At 38.3% G+C, this 25,637-nt stretch overlaps 1 protein-coding gene across 1 annotated transcript in view; it reads right to left on the bottom strand.

The window, feature by feature from the left end:
• Positions 1–25,637, bottom strand: part of LOC149179878 (signal peptide peptidase-like 1) — a 73,489-nt gene that overhangs the window by 2,174 nt on the left and 45,678 nt on the right. The window lies entirely within an intron of this gene.

The following is a 25,637-nucleotide window of genomic DNA, read 5'->3' as shown; positions in this document are numbered from 1 at the left end:
GTTACTCTTCCCAAAAAGGCATGTGTTGCACCTACCTCATGGCATGTGAGTTGTACCTCCTTTATGGCATGAATTTGTTGCACCTCCTATATATATGTGTCTCATATCATCTCACCTTACTACTTGTGCGTTGTGAAAGAAGAATTCAAACTTGAGAGAGAGAGTTGGAGAGACTTGAAGAAGATTGTGAGAGAGAGACTTGGAGAGTAAGAGCAGGACTTGGTGAGCCAAGGTTGATTCAGTGTTTCAGTGTTGATTCAATTGAAGGGAAGGTTGATTCAGTGTTTGCATCTATTGCTGCTACCAGTGATATTTATGCTTCAATTTTTTCAGATTTGGGTGAACTTACTCATTCTCTTGATCTCTCATTGTACTTTGTATCTCTGTTGAGCAATTGATATCTAATAGAAGAAGAATCTGGTTGGGTTTCCCCTTGTGGGGTTTTAACTTTTTCCCTGGTCATTGGACCTAAATTCTCTCTCTCATTTTGTTCTTGGTTATCTTCTATTGTGCATTTGGTTTATGTTCTATCTACAATTGTTTAATTGATATTGCAACAGAAAGAAGTTTTGTAATAAGTAATTGTTACAACATAGAACATTAGAATTTCAACAATTCCTGCGCCTCAAAGTTCTACTAGTGATAGCCCAGAATCTCTTATTTTTTACAATTCAAGTGTCACTCAACTTGGAAGACCCTATCAACTTGAAGAGGATTGTGAGAGCGAGACTTAGAGAGCAAGAGCAGGCCTTGGTGAGGCAAGGTTGATTCAGTGTTCCAGTGTTGATTCAATTGAAGGGAAGGTTGATTCAGTGTTTGCATTTGCTGCTGCTACCAGTGATATTTATGCTTCAGCTTTTTCAGATTTGGGTGAACTTACTCATTCTCTTGATCTCTCAATGTACTTTGTATCTCTATTGAACAATTGATATCTAATAGAAGAAGAATTTGGTTGGGTTTTCCCCTTGTGGGGTTTTGCCCTGGTCATTGACCTAAATTCTCTGTCTCATTTTGTTCTCAGTTATCTTCTATTGTGCATTTGGTTTATGTTCTATCTACAATTGTTTAACTAATATTGCAGCAGAAAGAAGTTTTGTAATAAGTAATTGTTACAACATAGAACATCAGAATTTCAACAATTCTTGCGCCTCAAAGTTTTACTAGTGATAGACCAGAATCTCTTATTTCTGACAATTCAAGTGTCACTCAACTTGGAAGTCCTTATCAAATATTATTGGTCCGCTTGTTACCACTCATATTGTGTATGAGAGGTTACACCATCACACATTTCAGAACTTTGCAAGATGATCGCTTCACGAGATGTGACTTGACTTGTAGATAGTACTTCCATTTGGTTGCTTGAGTATTTTGGAATTGATAATGCTAATTTCTCCCTTGTGTGATGAGTGGTCAGGTCTCATCCATTTGTTCTCTTTTTATGGTGGCATATCTATGGGATGGATCAATATGCTAGTGTTGTTCTTGGTATATTGTTAGCATGTATAAAGTCCCACACCTTGACTTATGTATGTTGGTTTTGACCCCACAAGGGGTTGGATGATGGTGATAGAAGGCATTGACATGGCACTACATTGTCTTTGGAGCATCCTAAAGACTAAATATGGTGATACTATATCATTGATGTCACTAGGATGGTGTGCTCCATTTGGTCCCTTTGTGTTATGTTCACCACATGACTAGCTAGACATGTATTAATGTGATACTTGGACTTGGGGATGTGTTGGAGGGTTCTAGCATACATTTCACTTTATTAGTGCATGCCTAGGTTAAGTGCTCACCTCTAACACATATGTGGAGGCAAGGTATATTATTATGTTATGCAGGGTCTGGCCCTTCACACAATCGTCGAGTTAGGAGTTGTAGCATGAGGAGGAATGACACATGTTGAGGCAAGGCATATTTTATTTATGGAGCCACCCTTGATTATTATAGGACCACCTTTTATTATGGAGCCATGGATTGTCATACCCACATATCATGGGAGTGGTGCTGGCATTATGGAGGCATTTTTCTTCACCAAAGCCAAGTATATGGGTTGGCTTTTCACCAGTTCGCGCAAGCCATCCCCTTTGCATACAGTGTAATTTAGATATGAAAGTCAATTCATACAAGTTTAATTATGTCATTCCCTTTGTTGACTATGTCGCATTGAGTAGTTTGGAGATGCTTTTGGAGGAGGTTGTGCCATCATTATGAAAGGTGTGTAAGTTGATGCATTTAATTAATGGTGTTGTTTCCATTGAAGCCAAATTGTGGTCTGTTGCATGAGCTAATTTCGTTGACTTCCTCATTCATGTATCTAGTTCCTTGACTCATGACATAACCACTGCATCTAGCTTAAAATCGATTAGGTAGTTAGTTATCCCTTATGACATTCCACTTCATTTTCTAGATGGGTCGATCCATCATATGGAGCTTTAATTACAAGTTTTTGTGATATATTTGGTGGTACATTTCACCTTGAATGACCACACATACCACATGTGGTGATTGGTTGCATATTTATTAAGGGTTGCTAGAGGAGGAACCTACCTTTGAGGAGTTTGAGAGCACACTTTGGAGTTTGTTGACATGTTCAACCACTTTAGAGAAGACATGTAACTAACCACTCGTTATTTTATTATTGTTTGACTTGTCTCATGAGTTGGTTGGGTAAGAGAAGATTATTCAATTGTTTTTATCTACTAGTGATCTTCTTGCTACAGCTTGTTCATATTTGGGTGAACTTACTCATTCTCTTGATCTCTCATTGTACTTTGTATCTCTGCTGAACAATTGATTTCTAATAGAAGAAGAATCTGGTTGAGTTTTCCCCTTGTGGCTTTGGCCCTGGTCATTGGACCTAAATTCTCTGCCTCATTTTGTTCTTGGTTGTCTTCTATTATGCATTTGATTTATGTTCTATCTACAATTGTTTATCTAATATTGCAGCATAAAGAAGTTTTGTAATAAGTGATTGTTACAACATAGAACATCAGAATTTCAACATGGTATCAAAGCTTTGGTGAAGACAAACTCAAGAAGACAAGTGTTGTTCCAGCCCATTTTTTGCTATAATATCTCTTTCTGTCCAATCTATTTACAACCCATTTTCTGCTAAAATATCAATTGTTGTCCACTCTACTTACAACCCATTTTCTGTTGAATATCACTTGTTGTTCCTTTTGCTTGTTGTTCATTTTCAGATGAAATTTTTATTGCTAAAATTTTATTGCTGAAATTTTACTGTTGAAATTTTGCTATTGAAATTTTACTGCTACCGTTCTTCTAAGATTTCAAGGAACCCAAGATATGATAGTAATTTTGCATATAGTAATTAAAGGGTTGCATATGTTTAATAATTGTGGTTTTGGTACGTGTTGATGGATGCAAAAATAAAGAGTAGTTTTACTCTTGTTTATGCATGTGCAAGAAAATGTTGCCTTGAAAAGAAGTATAATGCATAGAAGGTTATGAAAGAATAATTGGTAGAAATTGAATGTTGGAGATAGGGGGATTTTGACTCTTTCACATTATATGAGAAAGATCATAATCTTATAGGTTATGGCAATTTTGATAGTAGAGTTTACAAACAATAGTGGTTGTAGGTAAGAATCATGACTTTTGCAAATGATGGAATGATAGTTTTCTAAACTAACATCTTTTGCAGCGATAAAAGATGGATTATAACTAATATCATTGCAGGCAATGAAATCAATATGTATAATTATTATTACATGCCTTCACTCTGAGATCAAGATTTGAAGATCTTTATAAAATGAATGGAAGACCTATCCATGCATAGATTCATGATAAGTAATCATCAATATAAACGGTGGCACCAAAAGTTCACCCATCTTCACTATAAAGCATTACCTCATGTGAGAATGATGGTTTCTAAAATCCCTGAAGATTAGAGTGAATCATGATGGAGTTTGCCAAGTGGTGTTCAAGAAGATGCATTTCTTTTGCCAATGACATATGACTGATGGACAGTGTTAACTTATAGAGGCCAGATCAAGAGGGAGCTAACAGCTTCCTTCACTCATTAAGGGATTTTTGAGGTCTAAAATGGGCCTCCTAAGGAAATTATAAAATAATAGTGGAAATAATAAAATAAATTACATTACATCATCAAATTTTAGTGGGAAAAAAAGCAAAAAGTATTTTTTCAACTCGTATTTTCAACTTATCTCTCTATGGGTTTACTCAAATTTCGAGCAGAAACACTTGTTGGATGCAGAATTTTATTCCTCATCCAAGGAGTACTCATGTTCCATACTTTTGATGGACCCGGCTACACGAAAAATGAAAAATACATGAAAAACGTGATTGCAATCACGTTTTTTCATTTATTTATCATTTTTCGTGTAGTAGGGTACATTGAAAGTATGCAACATGGGTACTCCTTGGATAAGGAATAAGATTTTTTATCCAATGAATACTCCAGCTTGAAATTTGAGTAAAACTTTAAGGAGATAAGTTGAAAATACGAGTTGAAAAAATAGTTTTATTATTTTATTATTTTTTAATCTTTTTACTTTTTTACCCCAAAAATGGTGAATCATCCTCCATGGTTGGCATCATCATCTTGAATCCTATTGGTTCTTATAAAGTTTATTTTGGTTGTACATTTTTCTTAGGAGGCCCATTTTAAACCTCAAAACTCGACTAATGCCCCATTAAAAAATAATTATTTTCAAGTCTTGTGTTGTTTCTTTGTGTCGATATTCTTGTTCAGATTTATCTTTATAGATCATTGGTTATTCTTCCTGCATGAGTGTTTGAATTATTCTTTCACTAACTTCTTGATGAAAATGTGATCAAGAAAAGCAGATGTTGAAGATCAACAGGGTGCAGAATACCGCAAGAAGAGTAAACTCCAAGAGGAAGTTGGTGCAAGGATAATTAAGGAGCCACTCTCACATCTAAAAAAGAATGAAAGACCTGCATAATCACCAGGTATAATTTCATTATGTTTATTTACTTTGCTACTACTGATCTTGCTCTTGTTTTGGGATCAACAGGTACATTTGATGAATGTGAGAACTAAGTCCTTTATATCGAGATTGAGGAAGATGTCGAGCCATCCCATGACTTGAGTGGACATGAAGTGGACAAGAACTCAAGACTTCTACAAGGAAGCTGGAATCAAGAAAGAGACCACCGTATTATATAACCCAAAACAAAATGGGTACTTAAGGATCTTTGACTGCCCTGTCTACTTTCATGTGCCAAAGGAAAAGAGTACCAAGTTGGAAGCTTCAAGTAAGAAAGGTATGATTGTTGGCTATCATGAAAATTCTAAAGCTTACAGAATATATGTAATTGGACAAAGAAATATATAGTTTAGCAGGGATGTAACATTTGATGAAGATGCAACTCTTGAAAAGGCAAGAGACACTCCTCTTCCTCCTACTAATGTTGATAGTCAAGATGATGCATTTGAGATACAAGAAAATCCTGAGCTTGAAATTGATCCTATTGATGAACCCATGGAGCCCATGGATCCTTTGGATCCTCCTCCATGTGATCCTCCTGCTAAAAGGAGACCTTTATGGCTTCGTGACACCCTTCAAGATGCTGATAAACATGTTGCTCCTAGAGGAACCTTTAGAGAAAGCAAGAAACCATGTCGATTCCAAGGATATGTTGTAGCCATGAGCAACATTATTCAAGCTTAACCATGCACTTTTGAAGAAGCTGTGAAGGCTCAAGTGTGGAAAGATGCAATGGCTGAAGAATATGAGTCCATCATTCATAATGATGTATGGGAAGTGGTTCCAAGACCCCAAGGTAAATATGTTGTGTCTTCTAAATGGCTATATAAAATTAAACATGGCATTGATGGCAGTATTGAAAAATATAAAGCTAGATTTGTGGCCAAAGGGTTCTCTCAAAAAGAGGGAATAAACTATGATGAAATCTTTGCACTTGTTTCCCGTTATACAACCATCTGATCTATTGTGGCTCTAGTTGCTAGCCAAGGATGGTCCCTTCACCAAATGGATGTGAAGATTGTTTTTCTGCATGGCTTCCTCAAGGAAGAAGTATTTGTGGAGCAACCACAAGGCTTTGAAGTACATGACCGGAAAACTCATGTGTGTAGATGATCCAGGTGGATGTTGGTGGCCAACCACCAACCCATTTGGACCCTCACAACTGTCTCTTTCAGTCTTTTCAGTTTCCTTAATTGTAGCACAGTTTACTATTTTTAGCAGTTTTTCGGGTCCTGAACTTCCGGAGCCGTTTTGAGGCCCTAAACGACGTTTTTTTGGGATTCTGGGGCAACATGGGTCATAGACCAATGTTGCCTCCCAAAGTGGTAGTACTCGGATAGATCTTTCTAACGAGCTATCGTGCGCGTCAAACGGAGATCGTATGCCAAAGTTACGACCCCGGGAAATTGATGTACCAATTTACCCAAACGGGGCCCACAATTTGGCGTTTCATCTTCTAGGGTTAGGTTTCGGGATGTGAAGGGTTTTCCATTGTTTCTCAACAATAAATAGGCCTTCGAGCCTCATTGTAATACAGTTCGAAACAGTTCAGAGGCATGTAGCCGCACATCTCTTCTCAGAGATAGCTACCATCGCCCTAGCTGGTTTATTTCCATTTCTGGTTGTAAGCATACTTCAGTATTTTCCATTAATGAAATGAAGGATTATTTCCGCTGCATCTCTGTATTTATGGTTCTTGCATCTCTGTATTTATGGTTATCTCTGTAATCTATTGCGTTCCTGTTTAAATCCGGATCAGTGGTATCAGAGCGGTCTGCTTTTTCTCTGTTTTTCTTTGCATGTCCCCAACGAGGTCGGGATATAAGGAGTTAGGGCTTGAACTGGTCAAACCTTTGCAAGACCAGCCTCGCAAATCCCGACGGCCTCCCATGGCGGATGAAAAGAAAGACGAGGGGGCAGGAGATCCTATCAAAATCTTGCTCGAAGAAGCGCTTGAGCGGCAAAGGAACGCGATGATGGATAGCTTTGCGCAGATCCTTCAGCGGCTACCTAGGGGCGACGCATCGGCTTCCAACAGCGACTCTGGAAACGCCACGCCGTTTAAGGTACAAGTTAATTTTGAAATCCCCATCTTCGAGGGTCAAATAGACGCAGATGCCGTAGATAAATGGTTAAATCTGCTAGATGGGTATTTTTCTGTTCATGAATTTTCAAGTCGGGAAAAGATTGTTTTCGCTCTTCTCAAAGCAGCACCCCACGTCAAGGACTGGTGGGAAACCTACTGCGAGCAGAAGGATGAAAGTACAGGCTCACTATTTTCAGCCGCACCCACTTGGAATGACTTCCGGGATGCCATCAAGGAGCAGTATTACCCTGTCGGAAGCTATGAGGACAAATACATCAAATGGACCACATTGCGGCAGGGACGAGACCAAGATGTGCCGGAGTTCACAAACATTTTTCATACCCTTCGCACACAGTTGGGTATCAAAGATTCTGAGTTGCATCTGGTACTCAAATACCGCGGGTGCCTACACAGATACATCCAGGAAGAGATGGTCTTCTTGAACATCTCCTCACTCGGCACAGCATACCGATACGCTGTCAAAATCGAGCAAAAGTTCAAACAGAAGAAGCGAGACTTTGGATCTGCAAATCCGAAGCCCAAAGGACAAAGCCAAGGCGGGGTGACCCAAGACAACCCGTCGAAGCCGCAAGAAAAGAACAACACCATGAAGCCGAAGAAGGACACAGGAAAGTGGTGTGAGTTCCACAAGAGTCCCACTCATAACACAAGTGAGTGTCGGACCAAGCAGTCATTGGTGGCTGAGTTGAAGGCTTCCGAATCAGATGCTTGTTCCGACCCTGAGCCAGAACCCGACAAGGGGAATGGCAAAGGGAAGCAGATCATTGATGCAGATCCCAGTGCCACTGTTGCCACCGCCAAGATCAAGAAAAATGAGCCCGAAGATCCAGAGGAGGGGGAGCGTCTTTTCCACTCACAGATGTGGGTGAAGGGTTCACCGCTGCGATTCATTGTTGACAGTGGTAGCCAAAAGAACCTAGTTTCAGCAGAGGTCGTGAAGCAGTTGGGCCTACCGACTACACCACACCCACAGCCGTATAGTATCGGGTGGCTTCATGAAGGACGAGATCTCAAAGTTCGCCAACAGTGCCGCCTTCCCTACAGCATCAAGCCCTTCACAGACGAGGTATTGTGTGATGTTACACCTCTGGATGTTTGCGATGTATTACTAGGCCAGCCATACTTATGGAGGCGACATGCTGTGTATGAGTCAAGGCCTCGTGCTGTCATTATTTCTTTGAATAATTCATTATACAGGATACCGGAGGTAGCCCCACCTACCGCCACATCGTTGATTACTACCAAGAAAGGCAGCAAGCTCATATCACAGACCAGGAAATTCATCTGTCTGGTTCACTCCAAAAATAAGGGGAAGATCGTTGCTACATCCGTGACCCCTGCAAAGGGTTCCTACACGCAGCAGCAGCAGCAAAGGGATACGGTCATGACAGAACACAGGAACAACTTCTCCTCATCCACAGGGGTTCCACACAAGTTTCATGTGGGTGACAAAGTTTGGTTACATCTGCAGAGAGAACGCCTTACCAGAACCCATCAGAAACTCAGGCAACTCCGACATGATCCGTACACCAATACCAAGGCTACGGGCAACAATGCTTCGAAGCACAACGTTCCTCCATTCCTTGGCTTGCACCGAGTGTTCAATGTGGACCGTCGTCGACCATGCTTCCCACCATCACTGGACACATCAGAGATTGCAGGACAAGTTCAGCAGATGGAGGAACTCAACGCAATGGGGACCATTGCTTCCTAAGGGGGGAGGAATGATCCAGGTGGATGTTGGTGGCCAACCACCAACCCATTTGGACCCTCACAACTGTCTCTTTCAGTCTTTTCAGTTTCCTTAATTGTAGCACAGTTTACTATTTTTAGCAGTTTTTCGGGTCCTGAACTTCCGGAGCCGTTTTGAGGCCCTAAACGACGTTTTTTTGGGATTCTGGGGCAACATGGGTCATAGACCAATGTTGCCTCCCAAAGTGGTAGTACTCGGATAGATCTTTCTAACGAGCTATCGTGCGCGTCAAACGGAGATCGTATGCCAAAGTTACGACCCCGGGAAATTGATGTACCAATTTACCCAAACGGGGCCCACAATTTGGCGTTTCATCTTCTAGGGTTAGGTTTCGGGATGTGAAGGGTTTTCCATTGTTTCTCAACAATAAATAGGCCTTCGAGCCTCATTGTAATACAGTTCGAAACAGTTCAGAGGCATGTAGCCGCACATCTCTTCTCAGAGATAGCTACCATCGCCCTAGCTGGTTTATTTCCATTTCTGGTTGTAAGCATACTTCAGTATTTTCCATTAATGAAATGAAGGATTATTTCCGCTGCATCTCTGTATTTATGGTTCTTGCATCTCTGTATTTATGGTTATCTCTGTAATCTATTGCGTTCCTGTTTAAATCCGGATCAGTAGACTGAAGAAATCCCTCTAAGGTTTGAAGCAAGCTCCAAGAGTTTGGTATGCCCACATTGATAGCTTCTTGATGAAGCTTGGTTTTACTAGAAGAAATGTTGTTCCAAATCTCTACTTTAAAATGGTCTAAGGTATGCCTTTGATTTTGGTATTATATATTGATGACTTATTCTTGATAAGTGGAGAACCCCTTACCCTCCAATGTAAGAGGGAGTTAGCTTCTGAATTTGAAATGAAAGATCTTCATTTGATGCATTACTTTTTGGCTTTTTAAGTATGGCAGAAACCTAGTAAGATTTTGCTTTCTCAAGGAAAATATGTTGTCAAGCTGCTAGAAAAATTTGGTACGACAGAATGTAAATCTATGAATACTCCAATGGAGATGAACTTCAAGAAGTTGTGTAGTGAAGTTGCAAGTCCTGATTTGGAAAATCCTTTTGAGTATTGACAACTAATTGGGGCACTAATGTTCTTAGTGAACATTAGACCAGACATATGTTTTGTGGTGAATACTCTAAGCTAATATATGATTAAACCATCACATGCACACTGGATTGCTACAAAGCATGTGCTGAGATACCTAAATGGGACCATCAATCTTGGATTGAAACATATTGTTGGAGATGTAAGACTACATGGCTACTCTGATGTTGATTTGGTTGGTAACTCTACTAATAGAAAAAGCACATTTGGATGTTGCTATAGCTTGATATCTGCCATGATATCTTGGATGAGCAAAAAAAAAAAGTCAGTAGCCCTTAGCACGGCTAAAGCCGAGCACATTGCTGCTAGCATGGCTAGATGTGAGGCAGTATGGCTGAGAAAGCTCTTTGGAGACTTGTTTGAGCATGTGCTAGATACAACAGTAATATACTGTGACAATAGGAGGGATTCAACTTGCAGAAAATCTCGTGTACCATGACAAGTCCAAGCACATTGAGATCCAATATCATTATATTCAGGATATGGTGCGGAGAGGAGCAGTGAGGCTCCATCATATTGTGACTGATGATTAGCTAGCTGACATACTTACCAACCCTTTGCCGAAAGGGAAGTTCTTGGTTTTCAGAGAGCATCTTGAACTGAAAGATGTGACTCTTCCTAGAGAGGGTGGTCATGGATGATGAGTCTTGGTTGTGCAAGATCTTTGTCATGTATTGACAAGTGGATCCCGCCAAGAAGAGATGAGACTAGGTTGTGCGAGATCCTTGTCATGTGTTGACAAGTCGATCCCCCCAAGCAATGATGACACTTGGTTGTGCGAGATCCTTGTCAAGTGGGTTATCCCCCAAAGCAGAGATATGACTTAGTTGTGTGAGATCCTTGACAAGTGAGTTATCCCCCCAAGCAAAGATATGACTTGATTGTGTGAGATCCTTGACAAGTGGGTTATCCCTCCAAGCAAAGATGTGACTTGGTTGTGCGAGATACTTGTCAAGTGGGTTATCCCCCCAAGCAAAGATGTGATTTGGTTGTGCGAGATCCTTGACAAGTGGGTTATCCCCCCAAGCAGAGATGTGACTTGGTTGTGCAAGATCCTTAACAAGAGGGTTATCCCCCCAAGCAGAGATGAGACTTGGTTGTGCGAGATCCTTGTCATATGTTGGCAAGTGGCAATCCCCCCAAGTGAATATAGGGTGATAGATTAATCTCCCCTATTGTTCGTGGATATAGGGTGGTAGTCGAAGCTCCCCTATGATGATTCTTCTTCATTAGAGTGAGACATCATTGTTCCAGATGATACAAAGCAGAGATGAACAGAGATGAGCAGAGAAAGCAAAGATCTTTTGTTGCAGAAATAAATTCCTCCCTAGCTGAGAGGGAGTGTTGAAAATTTGGCAGCTCAGGGATGAATTTTTGAAAAAAGAATTTCTAAAAATAGAAAGTCTAAAATTAGAAAGTCTCAAGATAGTAAATCACCTTGCATCAATTGGTAATCAAGTATTGTTGATGGAAAATCCCTTCTAATTATCAATCAATCCTAATAGTTCAATTTCGAATCAATCATCAATATTATTATTATTATTATTAAAAAGAAATTCAAGTCACTCAGTCATGGCTCTCAATAATGTTCTCTTACACTCTCTTACACTAAATAAAAGTATGTCATACAAGACTCTGCTTACGTACTCTTTAATGCATATGTTACACTCTCTCTTAAAAGCATAAGTTACAAAGGCATGCATACCTTCTTAATGGCATGAGTTACACTCCTCTTGGCATGCAAGTTATTACTCCTTTATGGCATGGATTCGTTGCTCCTCCTATATATATGTGCCTCATTCTTTCTCCCCTCAGTACTTGTGCATTGTGAAAGAAGAATTCGAACTTGAGATAGAGTTGGAGAGAGTTGAAGAAGATTGTGAGAGAGAGAGACTTGAAGAGTAAGAGCAGAACTTGGTGATCCAAGGTTGACACAATGCTTCAGTGTTTCAGTGTTGATTCTGTTAAAGGGAAGGTTGATTCAGTGTGTGCATATGTTGTTGCTAAAAGTGATCTTCTTGCTACAGCTTGTTCAGATTTGGGTGAACTTACTCATTCTCTTGATCTCTCATTGTACTATGTATCTCTGCTGAACAATTGATTTCTAATAGAAGAATCTGGTTGGGTTTTTCCCTGGTCATTGGACCTAAATTCTTTGTCTCATTTTGTTCTTGGTTGTCTTCTATTGTGCATTTGATTTATGTTTTATCTACAATTGCTTATCTAATAAGTGATTGTTACGGCATAGAACATTTGAATTTCAAACACATGCACAAGGTCCAAAAATGCGGAAATGTATGACTTATGGTTGCATGCCACTCCATGCTTAAAAGGTGCTTTTCCTAAAACAAATTTGTGAGGAGATCTGTTTTGTATGTACAAAGTGCAGTTGATTGCTTCATCCCACAATTTGGAAGGAAGGGACCTTGCATGCAACATGCAACTAGCCGTCTCTTTCAAGGAATCTAACCATTAAAAATAAAAAGTAATCCATGGAATAACTTTCATTTATTGTCTACAAAGGGGAATATTGAATATTTAAAAGCCCAAATAAAACAACCCTCTTATTTATTTGTTTAAAGGTTTATCTAACATCAGTTTGAGGGGTCTGAAAGTCTTTTCACGAATCAGAATTTTATTTACAGCAACATCTTCCAAGATTGGTGAGGCCCCTAACCTAGGGTTTCATGAAAGGTTATTTCTAATCTCTTCAAAGCCCTAGTTATATTTCTGAAGAAATTTCATTGCATATATTTAATATTTAGAAGCATTTATAGTTGCCATCAATGATGCAAAAGGTTTCATCTTCATTAAGGCACTTTCTATTTTTAACCCCTTGGGGATTGGACCCCCAAATTCATCCAAGTTTCGATTAGATTGTTGTAATTTACTGTTTTCTTGCATATTATTCTTTGTTGGACTGTATTTTCACTCCTATCTCACTCCGCTAGCTCAAACTCCCAAGGATCCATCATTCTAGTGTGTTTCCACACTCCTAGATTGCTTTAAAGACACTCCAAATTTGTTTTTTCTGCATTATTTTGCAGATCTGGAAGTGTAGGGAAACAACACGTTTGTCCCAATCAGGTCACAAGTCAGGTGGCAATCAAAGATCAATCACCTCACTTGAGTTTTGTGCCTTTCCCTCATCTCAGGATTCAAGGTAACCTTTATTTCAGTGTTTTGAGTGATTTTTCCTTTCTGGTTTATATTTTCTATTGCAGCATACTATATACCAGTGTTCCATGGGGACGCGTCCCCCAGGGTGGGGGATGCACCCCGGCACTCCCCCACGCTCTGGGGACGGGGAAACTCCTGGGGAAACGTTTCCTCCACATCCCCTTTTTGGGAAACTTCGGGTGGACATTTTTCTAGCGATGAACGCAACTACTTTGCAGGGGGGACGCAAGGGAGACGCCATTTTTTTGTCTAATAATTTTTATAAAACATTAAAAAAATGAAACTATATTAAAACTTAAAACTTGTTAAAACTTAATTTATTTATTTTAAATAAATAAATTATATTATATTAAAATTTAAAACTTAAAAAAAAATTAAAAAACTTAAAGTATATTAAAACTTAAAACTTAGTATCTATTAATACTATTTAGTACTTTTTGAGAAATTTACTAGTATTTCATTGCTCAATGCCTTCTATGTTTATTTTCAGTTTAGTATTCTATGGCTATTTTAGACTTCAACATAATGTCATTATCATTGTCATATGATGAATTTACTTTTTATCATTTTTGAAAATTTGATGTGGATTGCATAATTTCAATTGTCAAACGATGAATTTATTAATTTAATTTAGATGTACCTTGCATCATGCCAAATGATGAATTTAGATGGAACATTGCATGATGTCAAATGATGAATTCAATTTAGGAATCTATTTTTAGATTTACAATGCAGAAATGTCAAATGATAATTCATTAATGATAATAGTCTAATATGTAATGATGAACATATTTAGTCTTTAGATGTACATTTCATAATTATTAAGATTTTTTATTTAGTTACTGATATATTTTTCAGATTTTATTTTTTTATTTTTATGTATTAAATTTTTAATAATTTACAATTTTTATGACTCTGATGTACCCCTGTTTCCCTGAAAATTCCCTACATTTTGGGGTTGCTTATATACGCCCCCTTGTGCATATGTCCACTCCCGCATTTCCCCATCCTGGAAACTCGGTGGAACATTGTTATATGCCACACTAGGCATTTGTTGTCATTTTAACTCATAACCTTTATCATAGTAAGTGTTTATGGGCACTAGTCATCTAAGATCATTAGTAAATTGTGTACAAATTGGGATCCCCCCACCCCCTAGAAGTTGGCATAAAGTGAAAGGAGAGTGTGCTAAGGTGACAGTGGGTGCATCTTCTATGTGCTTACAATTTAGCACAATGACAAGTGTTGATGTTTGTAGCTCGAGCAAGTACTTCTACACGGGCTTAAGTGTCTAAGGGACTCTAGGCAAGTAGAACTTGCAGAAAGTTTCCTTAGGACATGTAATATTCTAGGGATATTTTTTCCCTAAGGTTGTTATTCATGACTAGGGTTACAATAATTCAACAACAATATTCATTTATTCAACAGGACAGCATTGCAATGGCATAAGATTTCCCAGTGATAAATACCACTAGCAACCATATTATTCTTTCATAAGAGTAGATTCTTTCAACTATTAAAAAAATCATTCTGATTTCAAGATCAGTACCCAGTGTGGTGAAAACACTGAAAGGGGCGTGAATAAGTATTTCTTATTATAATTAGTATTTATAAATTTTTGGAGCATCAACAATGAGCATAAAACATCAACACATAAAAGAATCAGTGCACCAAAGATTTTTAGGTGGAAACCCTTTTGGGAGAAAAGCCACCGAAAGCTTTTCTAATAATTTTATGAGTACATAATATAATTTAGCTCCAACTGAAAGGGAAGCCCCAATTCCCCAGTACTCTAGAAAAGCATTCTATTTACCATCTCCAACTGGAAGGACGCTCCAACGCCCTAGTTTTATCAGTTTCTACTGGTAGGATGCTCCAACACCCTTGCAAGCTTCGACTTGCCCTAGCACCACCCTGCCACCCTGAAGTGTTTACAGTCTTCAACCTGAAGGTGACCTCAATCACCTGCCTTGCACCACCCAACTGCCCTAAAAATGATAATTGAATAAACAACTCGGCTCTCGTACCAGGGATAATGACCCAAATACAAAACCATACGTCTGTGAAAGATATAACAATGAAGCCCTTAATAGATGATCTTCAAACTGTTGTACAATGATATGGACTTATTTTGGCTGTTGCAAAATTGACATGACAGTGAAATCTTTTCTGTAGACTTCTTCAATTGTCAGACTAGTTGTTACAGTATACTTCTTCTACAGTGACAATGAGAAACCCATACAACTGATCAATTATACTTCTAATTCAGTGAGACTTCAACAATGAAACTTTCAATGTTGTTCAAACCAGACTTCTTCAAAATTATGTGACTTGTAAATTAAATATGGATTCTTGTACCTCTAATGTCTTTGATATAAGAGTGTCAGAACTTTAACAAACTGTAGAGATTGCCACCCTGAAGGTGCTATGCCTATGCCTCAGTAGCTTCCTTTGACTAATGCTCTTCAAGTTGATGTTGTAACAATGATTACAGGCCCTTATTCTTGTAAACCCTAGCTAGTAAGCTTATCAAGAACTTCAAACCAACAACCTTGCCAATGCCAACCAACCTTGAGATCTGTGCATACACAACAAGAGATGACACACGAGGCTTCTTTCCACACTAGTGCAACCTTATTCTTTAGATCTGGTTAGTATTGAAAGGCTTTACTGAGATGACTAAGTGTTGTCCAAATCAACAGAGAGCATGAAGGTCGAAACCTTGTGGTAGAGGGCCAAGTAGTCATAGGAAAGCTCACAGGACAAACATTTCATAAACAACAAGACCACAGGACTTCAAGCATTCATCCATAGCAAGAGACATCAAGGAAAAATAAGAGACATACCACTGCAACTGCTTCAGTATCCACACTAGGCCGAAATATCACAAGTTATAGAGCCACATGGTTTACAACATAAGTCACAACTTATTGAAGCAATTTTTCACACTGCTTGTAACTTAAAACACTCCTTGGATATAGATCGGACTTGCTCAAATTATACACAGGAGTCTGCCCTAATAAAAGGTCGAACCATACCACAGTATACAATAATTTGGATGTGTGTATGTGCCCAAAACTGCTTGTAGTACCCCAGTGAAACTCTTTTGGTTCAAAATTTTAGCCTCCAATAGTTAAGAGAATGATGAATATGCTTTAGTGTTGTTCCAGAATTTGTTTTTAAGAGAGTCGAAAAGGTCCTAGCACCGGCAAAAATAAAAACACAAAAGCCATGCCATACAAATCTTAAAACCTTCTCAAGTAACCTCATCCTGTGCACATCCAGCAATTCTTGAGCAGTGAGAATTTCAGAAGTTAGTGATCCACGTCACAGAAATTCAACAAATAGTTACAAGTCTGGATGCAGAGGAATAGTTGCACTCTTGTCACTTCTAGTAGCAGTTACAGCACCCAAAGGCAGTCTGTAAGCTGAAGTAGATCCGGTATTAGTATGTAATTCATTAGTAGAATGCAATTCCAAATCAAAATATGACACTTCATGCACTTCAATAGGTGTACAATCCGTCTACAAAGGTAAGCTTTCATTTACAGGCTTTTCACCACTAATATTATCCTTTGCAATGACATTAGTTCCTATGGCTTGGTATGGAAAGGATTCTGTCCTACGGGCCATACTTTCTATATCAGTGTCAAGTTCACCATTTGCATCATTGAATCTTGTGTCTAGAGAAAATTCCCCATTAATCAGTGCTACAATATGGTCCCTGTTGTCTCCAGATAGAGTGGTCCTGACATCAGTTGTAGTCCTTTTTCAAAAGAAGCTCCAAGACTATAGTTCTTAGGATCACCATAATTTGAAGTGCCTGCAAATGCAGCTAAAGAAATGCCAATACCTTCAACCGACAAAACAAGCTCTCCCTGAACAGAAGCCACAAATGTAGTAGCAGTTTCTGTAGGTGTGTCCAAGGGTTTTGAGCTTGATTTTTCCTGGTCCTCCATGCGACTCAATTTCCTCAAAAATCTGATTCTTGTCATCAACACCACCAACAACCTTTGACTTGCCATCAATACTATTAGCTCCCTCTGACTTGTCATTAATAGCATGTTGGTCACCAGGTTGCTCATCTATTTCTTCATCTAATAAAATATTATATGGTTCCATATCACGACCAACACCCACTGCAACCTATAGATCTTCCTCTGACAAATTCATAGTAGACCCTGTAATACTCTTAGTGGAAATGTCAGTATCACTATCTGATGTCTTTGTGCTTGCTACCACTAAGATTGAGCTATACAGTGACAAACCACTGCAAGAGGTGTCTGGAGAGTCCTTGCAGACACTACTGCCTTTACCTTCCTTTATACCAGGCATATCTGAAATTTGAATGACGTTGCTATCAGAATGAGTGTCCCCTTCCTTGAGATGACCATTCTGTTGTTTTCTTTCAGCACCATTACCACTAGGTATGGTTTCGTCTTTAGGATTTTTATTCTGTTTAGGAGGATATAGCCATGACCACTTTTCCCGGTATGCCTTTATCCTTGCTTCAACTTCTTTTGTACTTTGTTTTTCTGTTTTGGGCTCACCATCAGTATCACTTGATTTTTTTCTTGCAGCTAGCCCAAAAATCATTCCATTTCCTTATACCTGCTTTTTGTTGTGTGCTCTTATCATCAGGTTCAAGAGATTGATCCTCTTCATTTTCATTAGGTGTTGCAGCCTTTCTATCCAACTTATCTAAATTCTTTAAGGGCCATTATGTTCCAACATTGCATTTTTTTATAGTTTTTGCTTGTTGCTCTTCCAGACAATAGCTTCCTCCGAGACTCTACATACTTCTCAGCAAAAAATACTTCCAACTGTCCCATCTTCGAACAACCTCCAAGCTAGCAGGAGAGCCAGCATTGATACCATTGTAATATTCTAGGTAGATTTTTGCCCGAGGGTTGTTATTCTTGACTATGGGTTACAATAATTCAACAGCAGTATTCATTTATTCAACAAGCACAAGATTTCCCAGTAATAAATACCACTAGCAACCATATAATTATTTCATAATAGTAGATTCTTTTAACCATTAAAAAAATCATCCTGATTTCAAGATCAGTACCCAGTTCACCAAATACTTCTACTGTGATTATACTAAGTGAACTAAGATCTGGAAACATCGCAGTGCCTGTAATAATAATTCACTGTGGGTAAAATCAGAGATTAAAACTCGTGCTATACAAACCCTAACTAGATGTTGTAGGGAAAATCATTGTCCAGCCACACGAGAGGGTCTGCATATGGTCGAAATGCCTTGACAGATGTCACAGTAAGCCTTGCTGGATGCCCTAGCCAAGATTGTTGACTGTGCGTTAACTGATCTTTGACCAGTCACAGAGAGTCTTGATTGGGATGAAATGCCTAGTGTGAATGCCCTAGCTGACCTGAGTGATCATGACATTTCCTGCAGTGATATCGTTCTTCACATCTGGTATCGAACCAACTGTAGGCCACAACTGCCTTGACTTACACTACACGACTCAAGTTGTAGTAATCGACTAGATTTCAAAAATGGTTGCGTGCCTCCTTAAATGACTCACAGCTTCAACTAATTAACAATAATGTTCTTTTGATACAACTCGTTAATTGGGACAGGGACTCGGGGGTTTCAAAACTACCATCGCCGTCTATTAACCAATTCAATACAGTTTTTTGTTGCAGTGCCATTGTCTTAGGGAAATTAACACATTGTTCTACCACTCAAAATTGATTGCAGAAAACTCACTCGCAGATTTGGTTTTGTTGTTCCTGAAAAGGGCCTATTGAACAACGAAAACACTAGAGAAACACTTCCTTCTTTCTCACCAAGTAGAACTATAATTGCTCAAGGGAAAATGTCTGCCTCAAAGAGCTCGGATTACCAACCCTAGATGGTTTCAGTGCCTCAGATCCCAGCCTATGCTATAATGAACTCGATTACTTCAGGAGAAGAGTTAACTATCTCAAAAAGGTGATGTTTAAGCTTCCAGAGGGCTCAACCTACTTCCAATAATTACTCCTTCCTTAGGTTTATCTTGTTGACTCAGAACCTCAAACCGATCATGAATTAACCTCAGAGATTTCATGGTATGCAACCAGATCACAAACAGAAGAAAAGATAGATCCACAACTTGAAAATTAGCCTCTTCGACGGGGTAACCTCCTTTACATCACATAAATGAACAATTCTTGGATGATACAAACGATAAGACCTCCTTTCTATATATAGGAGTCTAAGGGATCACAATATAATCAAAGCCTCATAACAATAATAATGTAAGAGCACAACAATAACAATAGTGGGCTTCTATGCGGCACAACAATAACAATAAGGGGGCTACACTAGTACTATAGGGACCTAACATGCCCCTCCTTCACAAAAGTGTTGTCCTCAACGCTTGAGTAGTTTCGGATGCTTCTGTATAAAATTCTCATCCTCCCATGTGGAATCTTCAGCGGGTAAGTTCTTCCACTTAATGAGATACTCTGAAATTGATCGATTTCGTAGCTGTCGGGTTCTTGTTTTCGTGACTGCTTCAAGCTCCAATATGATTTTTCTTTCCTTGTTAAGTTTTGGCAATATTGTTTGAACTGGGATCTTGTCACCAATAACCTTCTTTAAGCATGAAACATGGAAAACTGGGTGTACTCAAGAAGATGCAGGAAGCTCCAATTTGTATGCCATAGTACTAATCTTTTGCAACACCTTGTAAGGACCATAGTACTTGGGTGATAATTTATTATCCTTCTTAGCTTGCTTGAGGGACATTTGTTTGTATGGTTGTAGCCGTAAAAATACCCAGTCACCTACGTCAAAACTTCTTTCACTGCAATGTTGATATGCTTGTTGTTTCATTTGATTTTGCGCTAGAGTGAAGTTATCCTTTAAGAGTTGGAGAACTTGTTGTTGATGCTGATGTGATCTTCCACTGCTTGAACCTTAGAACTTTTTCTTAAATATGATGTGATGGACGTTGGATGATATCAATAAAGTGCCAAATGGGGTCATTTTTGTTGCAGTATGGAAAGTAGTGTTATACCACCATTCAACCAGAGGTAACCACTTGACCCATTGTGTTTGTTTATCAGATACAAAGCAACGAAGATATCCTTTCAAACATTTGTTCACTATCTCAGTTTGTCTGTCAAATTGGGGATGATATGATGAGCTATGAGCTAATTGAGTAGCAAGACAAGAAAATAATTTCATCCAAAAATTTCCAATGAAAATGGGATCTTTGTCACTTATAATAATCTTTGTGTTTCCATGTAGCTTTTGAATTGTATCCATACATGCAATAACAGCTGTACTGGATTTAAAAGGATGGGATAATGCACAAAAGTGTGCATAATTGGTAAGTCTATCAACTACCGCCATGATGACACTGTTTCCTTCGAACTTGGGTAAACCTGTGATAAAATCCATTGAAACCTCCTCCAAACGCTGACTTGGAACGACTAAAGGTTGTAACAAACCGGGGGTCTTGATTGTTTCAACTTTATTTTGTTGGCAAACCAAACATTCTGCCACAAACTTTGAATATTAGATTTAAGGCCATCCCAAAAAAACTCCTTGACCCTATGGTATGTTTTCAAAAATCCTGAGTGCCCAACTAAAGGAGAGGTGTGCAATTCTAAAAGAATCTTTTGTTTGAGTTAAGAATTCTTACATAGATATAAGTGATCTTTGTACCATAATGAGTCATTTTTCCAGATAAATGTATTTGATGTATTGGGATCTTGTTGCAACTTTTGAATGAGTGTCCACACCTCTTTGTCATTCTTCCATTCCTCCCTTGCTTTAGTTATCCAATCAGGTTGGATAATCGAAATGGCATAGAGCAATGCTTCCACATCCTCATCCCTTCTTGAGAGTGCATCTGCAACAACATTTTGCTTCCCTTTTTTGTAGATGATTTCAAAGTCATAACCCAACATCTTAGTGACCCATTTTTGCTGCTCTTTTGAAGATAATCTTTGTTCCAAAAAGTATTTAAGACTATCATGATCCATTTTTACCTTGAAGTGTCTTCCCATTAGGTAAGGGCGCCATTGCTTCAGGGCATGTAGTATTGCCAACATTTCCTTCTCATAAATAGGTTTGTGTAAATACTTTCCCTTGATTGGACGAATTTCAAAAGCAATGGGTCTTCCTTCTTGCATTAAAACAACACCAATTCCATTTCCTAAGGCATCACATTCCACCATAAAGGTTTTTGTGAAGTCTAGAGTAGCTAAAACTGGAGCTTGGCACATTGCCTCTTTAAGATGTTCAAAGGACTTAGTTTCTTCTAGAGTCCAAAAAATGCATCTTTCTTCAATAATGTTGTTAAAAGTGCTACTATTTTCCCATAATTCTTAACAAATTTGCGATAATACCTTGTCAACCCGAGAAATCCTCAAAGATGCTTTAGGGTTGTGGAAATTTTCCATTCCTTGATGGCTTTAATTTTGTTAGCATCTACCTTAACGCCCTCATGAGATACAATATGACCCAAATATTCCACCTTTTGTACCCCAAAGAAACATTTGGAGGTTTTTGCATACAATTGTTTCTCCTCCACTAGTTTGAGTACCCTATCAACATGTTGAACATGATCCTTCAAGACTTATTGTAGATTAGTTTATCATCAAAAAATACTAACACAAATTTTTTAAAGAAGGGTTTGAAAATGGTATTCATCAAAGCTTGAAATGTGGAAGGTGCATTAGTAAGGCCAAAAGGCATGGCCAAAAATTCATAATGACCTTCATGAGTTCTGAATGTTGTTTTCAGAATATCTTTAGACTTCATTCTAATTTGATGATATCTTGAACCAAGTTCCATCTTGGCAAAGTAAATTTCTCCATGTAATTCATCCAACAATTCATCAATGACAAGAATGGGAAATTTATCTTTAATAGTGAGCTTGTTGAGCTCCCTATACTCTAGACACATACGTCATGATCCATCCTCCTTGTGTACCAATACTACTCGAGTAGAGAAAGAACATGGCTATGTTGAATGATACCTGCCTCTAAAATTTCTGCAACCATACGTTCAATTTCACTCTTTTGGGCATAGGGATATCTATAAGGTCTGATGTTTGGAGGAATGCTTCCTAGGATTAAGTGAATAGCATGATCATGATCACGAATAGGTGGGAAGCCTTTGGCAGTCTCAAATACTTTGGAATGATTGTCCATGATTCTTTGGAGATCTGGAGAAATAGATGATTTCGATGTTTGAACATCTAGTGAGCATAATTGAGCAACTATGTCACGTTCTTCTTTCTTCAAAAGCTTTGTCATGCCATTACCACTGATTATCTTCCTCGATTTCCCTGTGATGCCCCTTAATTCAATTTCCTTTCCTTCCCATGAAAATTTCAAGAAGGGTTCTTGAAAAATAAAAGTTATAGTCCCCAAAAACAACATCATCACCACCCATTGAAATGGAAAGCATTTGACTATTCAATACATATTCCCCCATGGTTAAATTGATATTATGACACTTCCCTGAGCAATATATAGTTCCTCCATTTGCAACCATCACTTGACACTCTTGTGCTGGATATAGAAAGCAATTCAATACCTTGGCAATCTTACAATGAATAAAATTGTGGGTACTACCAAAATCGATCAGCACTATTACCTTTTTCTTCTTGATAAATCCTTCTATCTTGAGAGTTTGAGGAGTGATAATCCCTGCAAATGCATTACAAGATATGTTCGGATTCATTTCTTCTTTCTTTGGGGTTGGTTCTTGGTGTATATCCTCTTCTTTTGATGTTTCTAGTTCATTTTCTTCCTTCTCTTCACAATCTATGTAAAATAATTTCTCTTTGGCACACTTATGACCCTTAGTGTATTTGTCATCACAACCGTAACAAAGCATTTTTGCTCTTTTTTCCTCCAATTGTTGTCGTGTCAACCTTGTAGGTTGTGGGAGGCTAGGAGCAACAACACTTCCATCTTTATAGTTGTGACTAATAGACTTCCTTGTTGCCATAATTTTGCTTTCAACTTTTCTTGCCATCTTGAATGTCTTCTCCAATGAATCAAGTTCCCAAAGGCGAACCTCATGTTGGATGTTATCCTTTAAAGTCCCTATGAAAACATCAATCATATTTTCTTTTGGAATATCATTTATCTCGATATTCAATCTTTGGAAGTCCTCAATGTGCTCTGCCATTCAACACTTTTGTTTGAGACTTATCAATTGGCTAAAGAAGGTATTTCTCTTTGTATCCTCATAATGTGATATCAATTCTTCCGCAAAATTGTCCAAGTAACAATTCATTTATGAGAACAAAGTCATCTATACCAAACAAACTGATTTTGTTCTAAATATAAAGATGCAATGTGTACCTTTTGTGTGTGCAGTACATCATGTAGATCAAAGAATTGCTTCATTTATAGTATCCATGTTACCAGATCCTTACCATCAAATTTCCTCATATCTATATTTGGAATGTGGTGGGTCTTAAACTCAATGATAGAGTCTCTGAAATCATATTTCATATTCATTTTGTCCTCATCCTAATTTTCATGGAGTACCTTGTCACCACTAGGAAGCATTTCTTGTAACAACTTTGTCAAACCTTCCATGTCTATTTCTAAACCATTCTTCAAATCTTCAATGTTGTCTTTCATTTTTGCTTCTATACCATCCATCTTAGCTTCCAATTCATTTTTGGTTACTCTTTGTGAGAGCGAAATTTGTTGCACTTGGTCTCGTAATTTTGATATATCATGTTGCAATTCTTCCTCTTCTTCATGCGTCATAGTAGAGCTTTCTAATTGTTTACTAGGTGTATACATTTTTTTTGTTTCGAAGCATTTTGGAATCAAATAACAATATCTATGCTTCATTATGCCCTTTGAATCGCTTCAAGCTGTTTTTTCAAACAAAAGTTGTGCAAAATAAAAATAAAAATAAAAAATACACATTTTTCTTGCTTTTTAGGAGCTCGATATTGAAACTATTGCATCTCTATAATTCTGACTCTCCAAGGTCTGAAATTCCATCCTACGGTAGCCCTCTGAGTCTTCTTTCCAATGCCACAAGTCAGATCGAGATTGGATTCTTCAAGATAAAGTTATGCACAATCTCCCACGATGACCTGATTATGAACTGGTTCCATAGAGAGAACTTCTACGGAATGCCATGTGTCACTGTTTCAACCTTCGGCCTTGAAAATGATACACGAAAACCTACAGTTCATGCACTTTCAGTCACTTTTTACAAAATTCAAATTCGATACTTGTAGACAAAATTATGAGGATTTTCCCTAGGTCACTTGTTTGAGACTGAATTCTGGAGCCTACAAAAACCCTAACTTCTTCGGACCATATCTCTTAAAATATAGCGACCAAAGATTTCAAATTTCTACATGAAATTCACCAAGAATTCGGCTCCACGTGGTCGAAATTTCAGCGTCTGAAACCTCGTAGAAAAAAAATTATAGCGAAAATGCCAAGATGTCATATTTGAAGCAGTGAAACCCTAGAATCCAAAGCTCTGATACCAAATGTTATGCACCCAAATCACAAACAAAAGAAAAGATAGATCAACGACTTGAAAATTGGCTTCTTCGAGGGGGCAACCTCCTTTACATCACATAAATGAACAATTCTTTGATGATACAAATGATAAGACCTCCTTTGTATATATAGGAGTCTAAGGGGTCACAATATAATCAAAGCTTACATAACAATAATAATGTAAGAGCACAACAATAACAATAGTGCACTTCTATGAGGCACAACAATAACAATATCGGGGCAACATGGGCATAGCGATAACAATAAGGGGGCTACACTAGTATTATAGGGACCTAACATTTCATCCAACTTCAGGAACCTTGATTTGATTTGCTACTCCTTAGAGGAATCCGTGTGCCAAAAAATAGTAGAAAGAGGAAATAAATCTAATTAGGGTGGAATCTTTCACCACTGAAATTAGAAGAGAGGAGACTAGGTAGGGCGCAATCACCTCCACCGAAACTAGTCCAAAAAGAGGTCTTAAACCCTCAGAGCCTTAGGCTCAAAGAAGAACAGAGATAAAATGATCCACTCCACTGATGCCTCAAGTGCTTCTAAGCCTCTTGTATTTATAGATTTCCATGAGGGGGGTTTTCTCTTTAATTAATTGAGTGATGTTCACACCAAGCCCCCACTTTGGGCTTTTTTTCCCCAGCTACCCCAAAACTTGCCCAACCTTGGGTATTTTGGGTTTTTCCCCTTTATCAAGGACTATAGCCTACGGGGATCGATAGGCTACTTCGTCCCTTGGGCTAATTAATCCCTCGGGAGCATTACAAGGCACTTGCTCGAGTATGATTAAGTTGTTATTGTAACTTAGCCTAAGACTAACTTAGGAAAATGACATAATTAATTATGTTGGATATTGAGCGAAAGAAACTTAAGAAAAGTAAAATATTTACTTTAGTGATCATGTTTTAATCTCAACCATTGATCTCAAGTGAAGCGAGATCTATTCCCAATTGTTAATCAC

Source organism: Pinus tabuliformis, chromosome 3_2 (genome assembly GCF_031772625.1).
Source record: "Pinus tabuliformis cultivar Carrire ecotype Pingquan chromosome 3_2, CPIR1, whole genome shotgun sequence".
Classification (NCBI taxonomy): domain Eukaryota; kingdom Viridiplantae; phylum Streptophyta; class Pinopsida; order Pinales; family Pinaceae; genus Pinus; species Pinus tabuliformis.
This window is presented reverse-complemented; position numbering and strand designations above follow the sequence as displayed.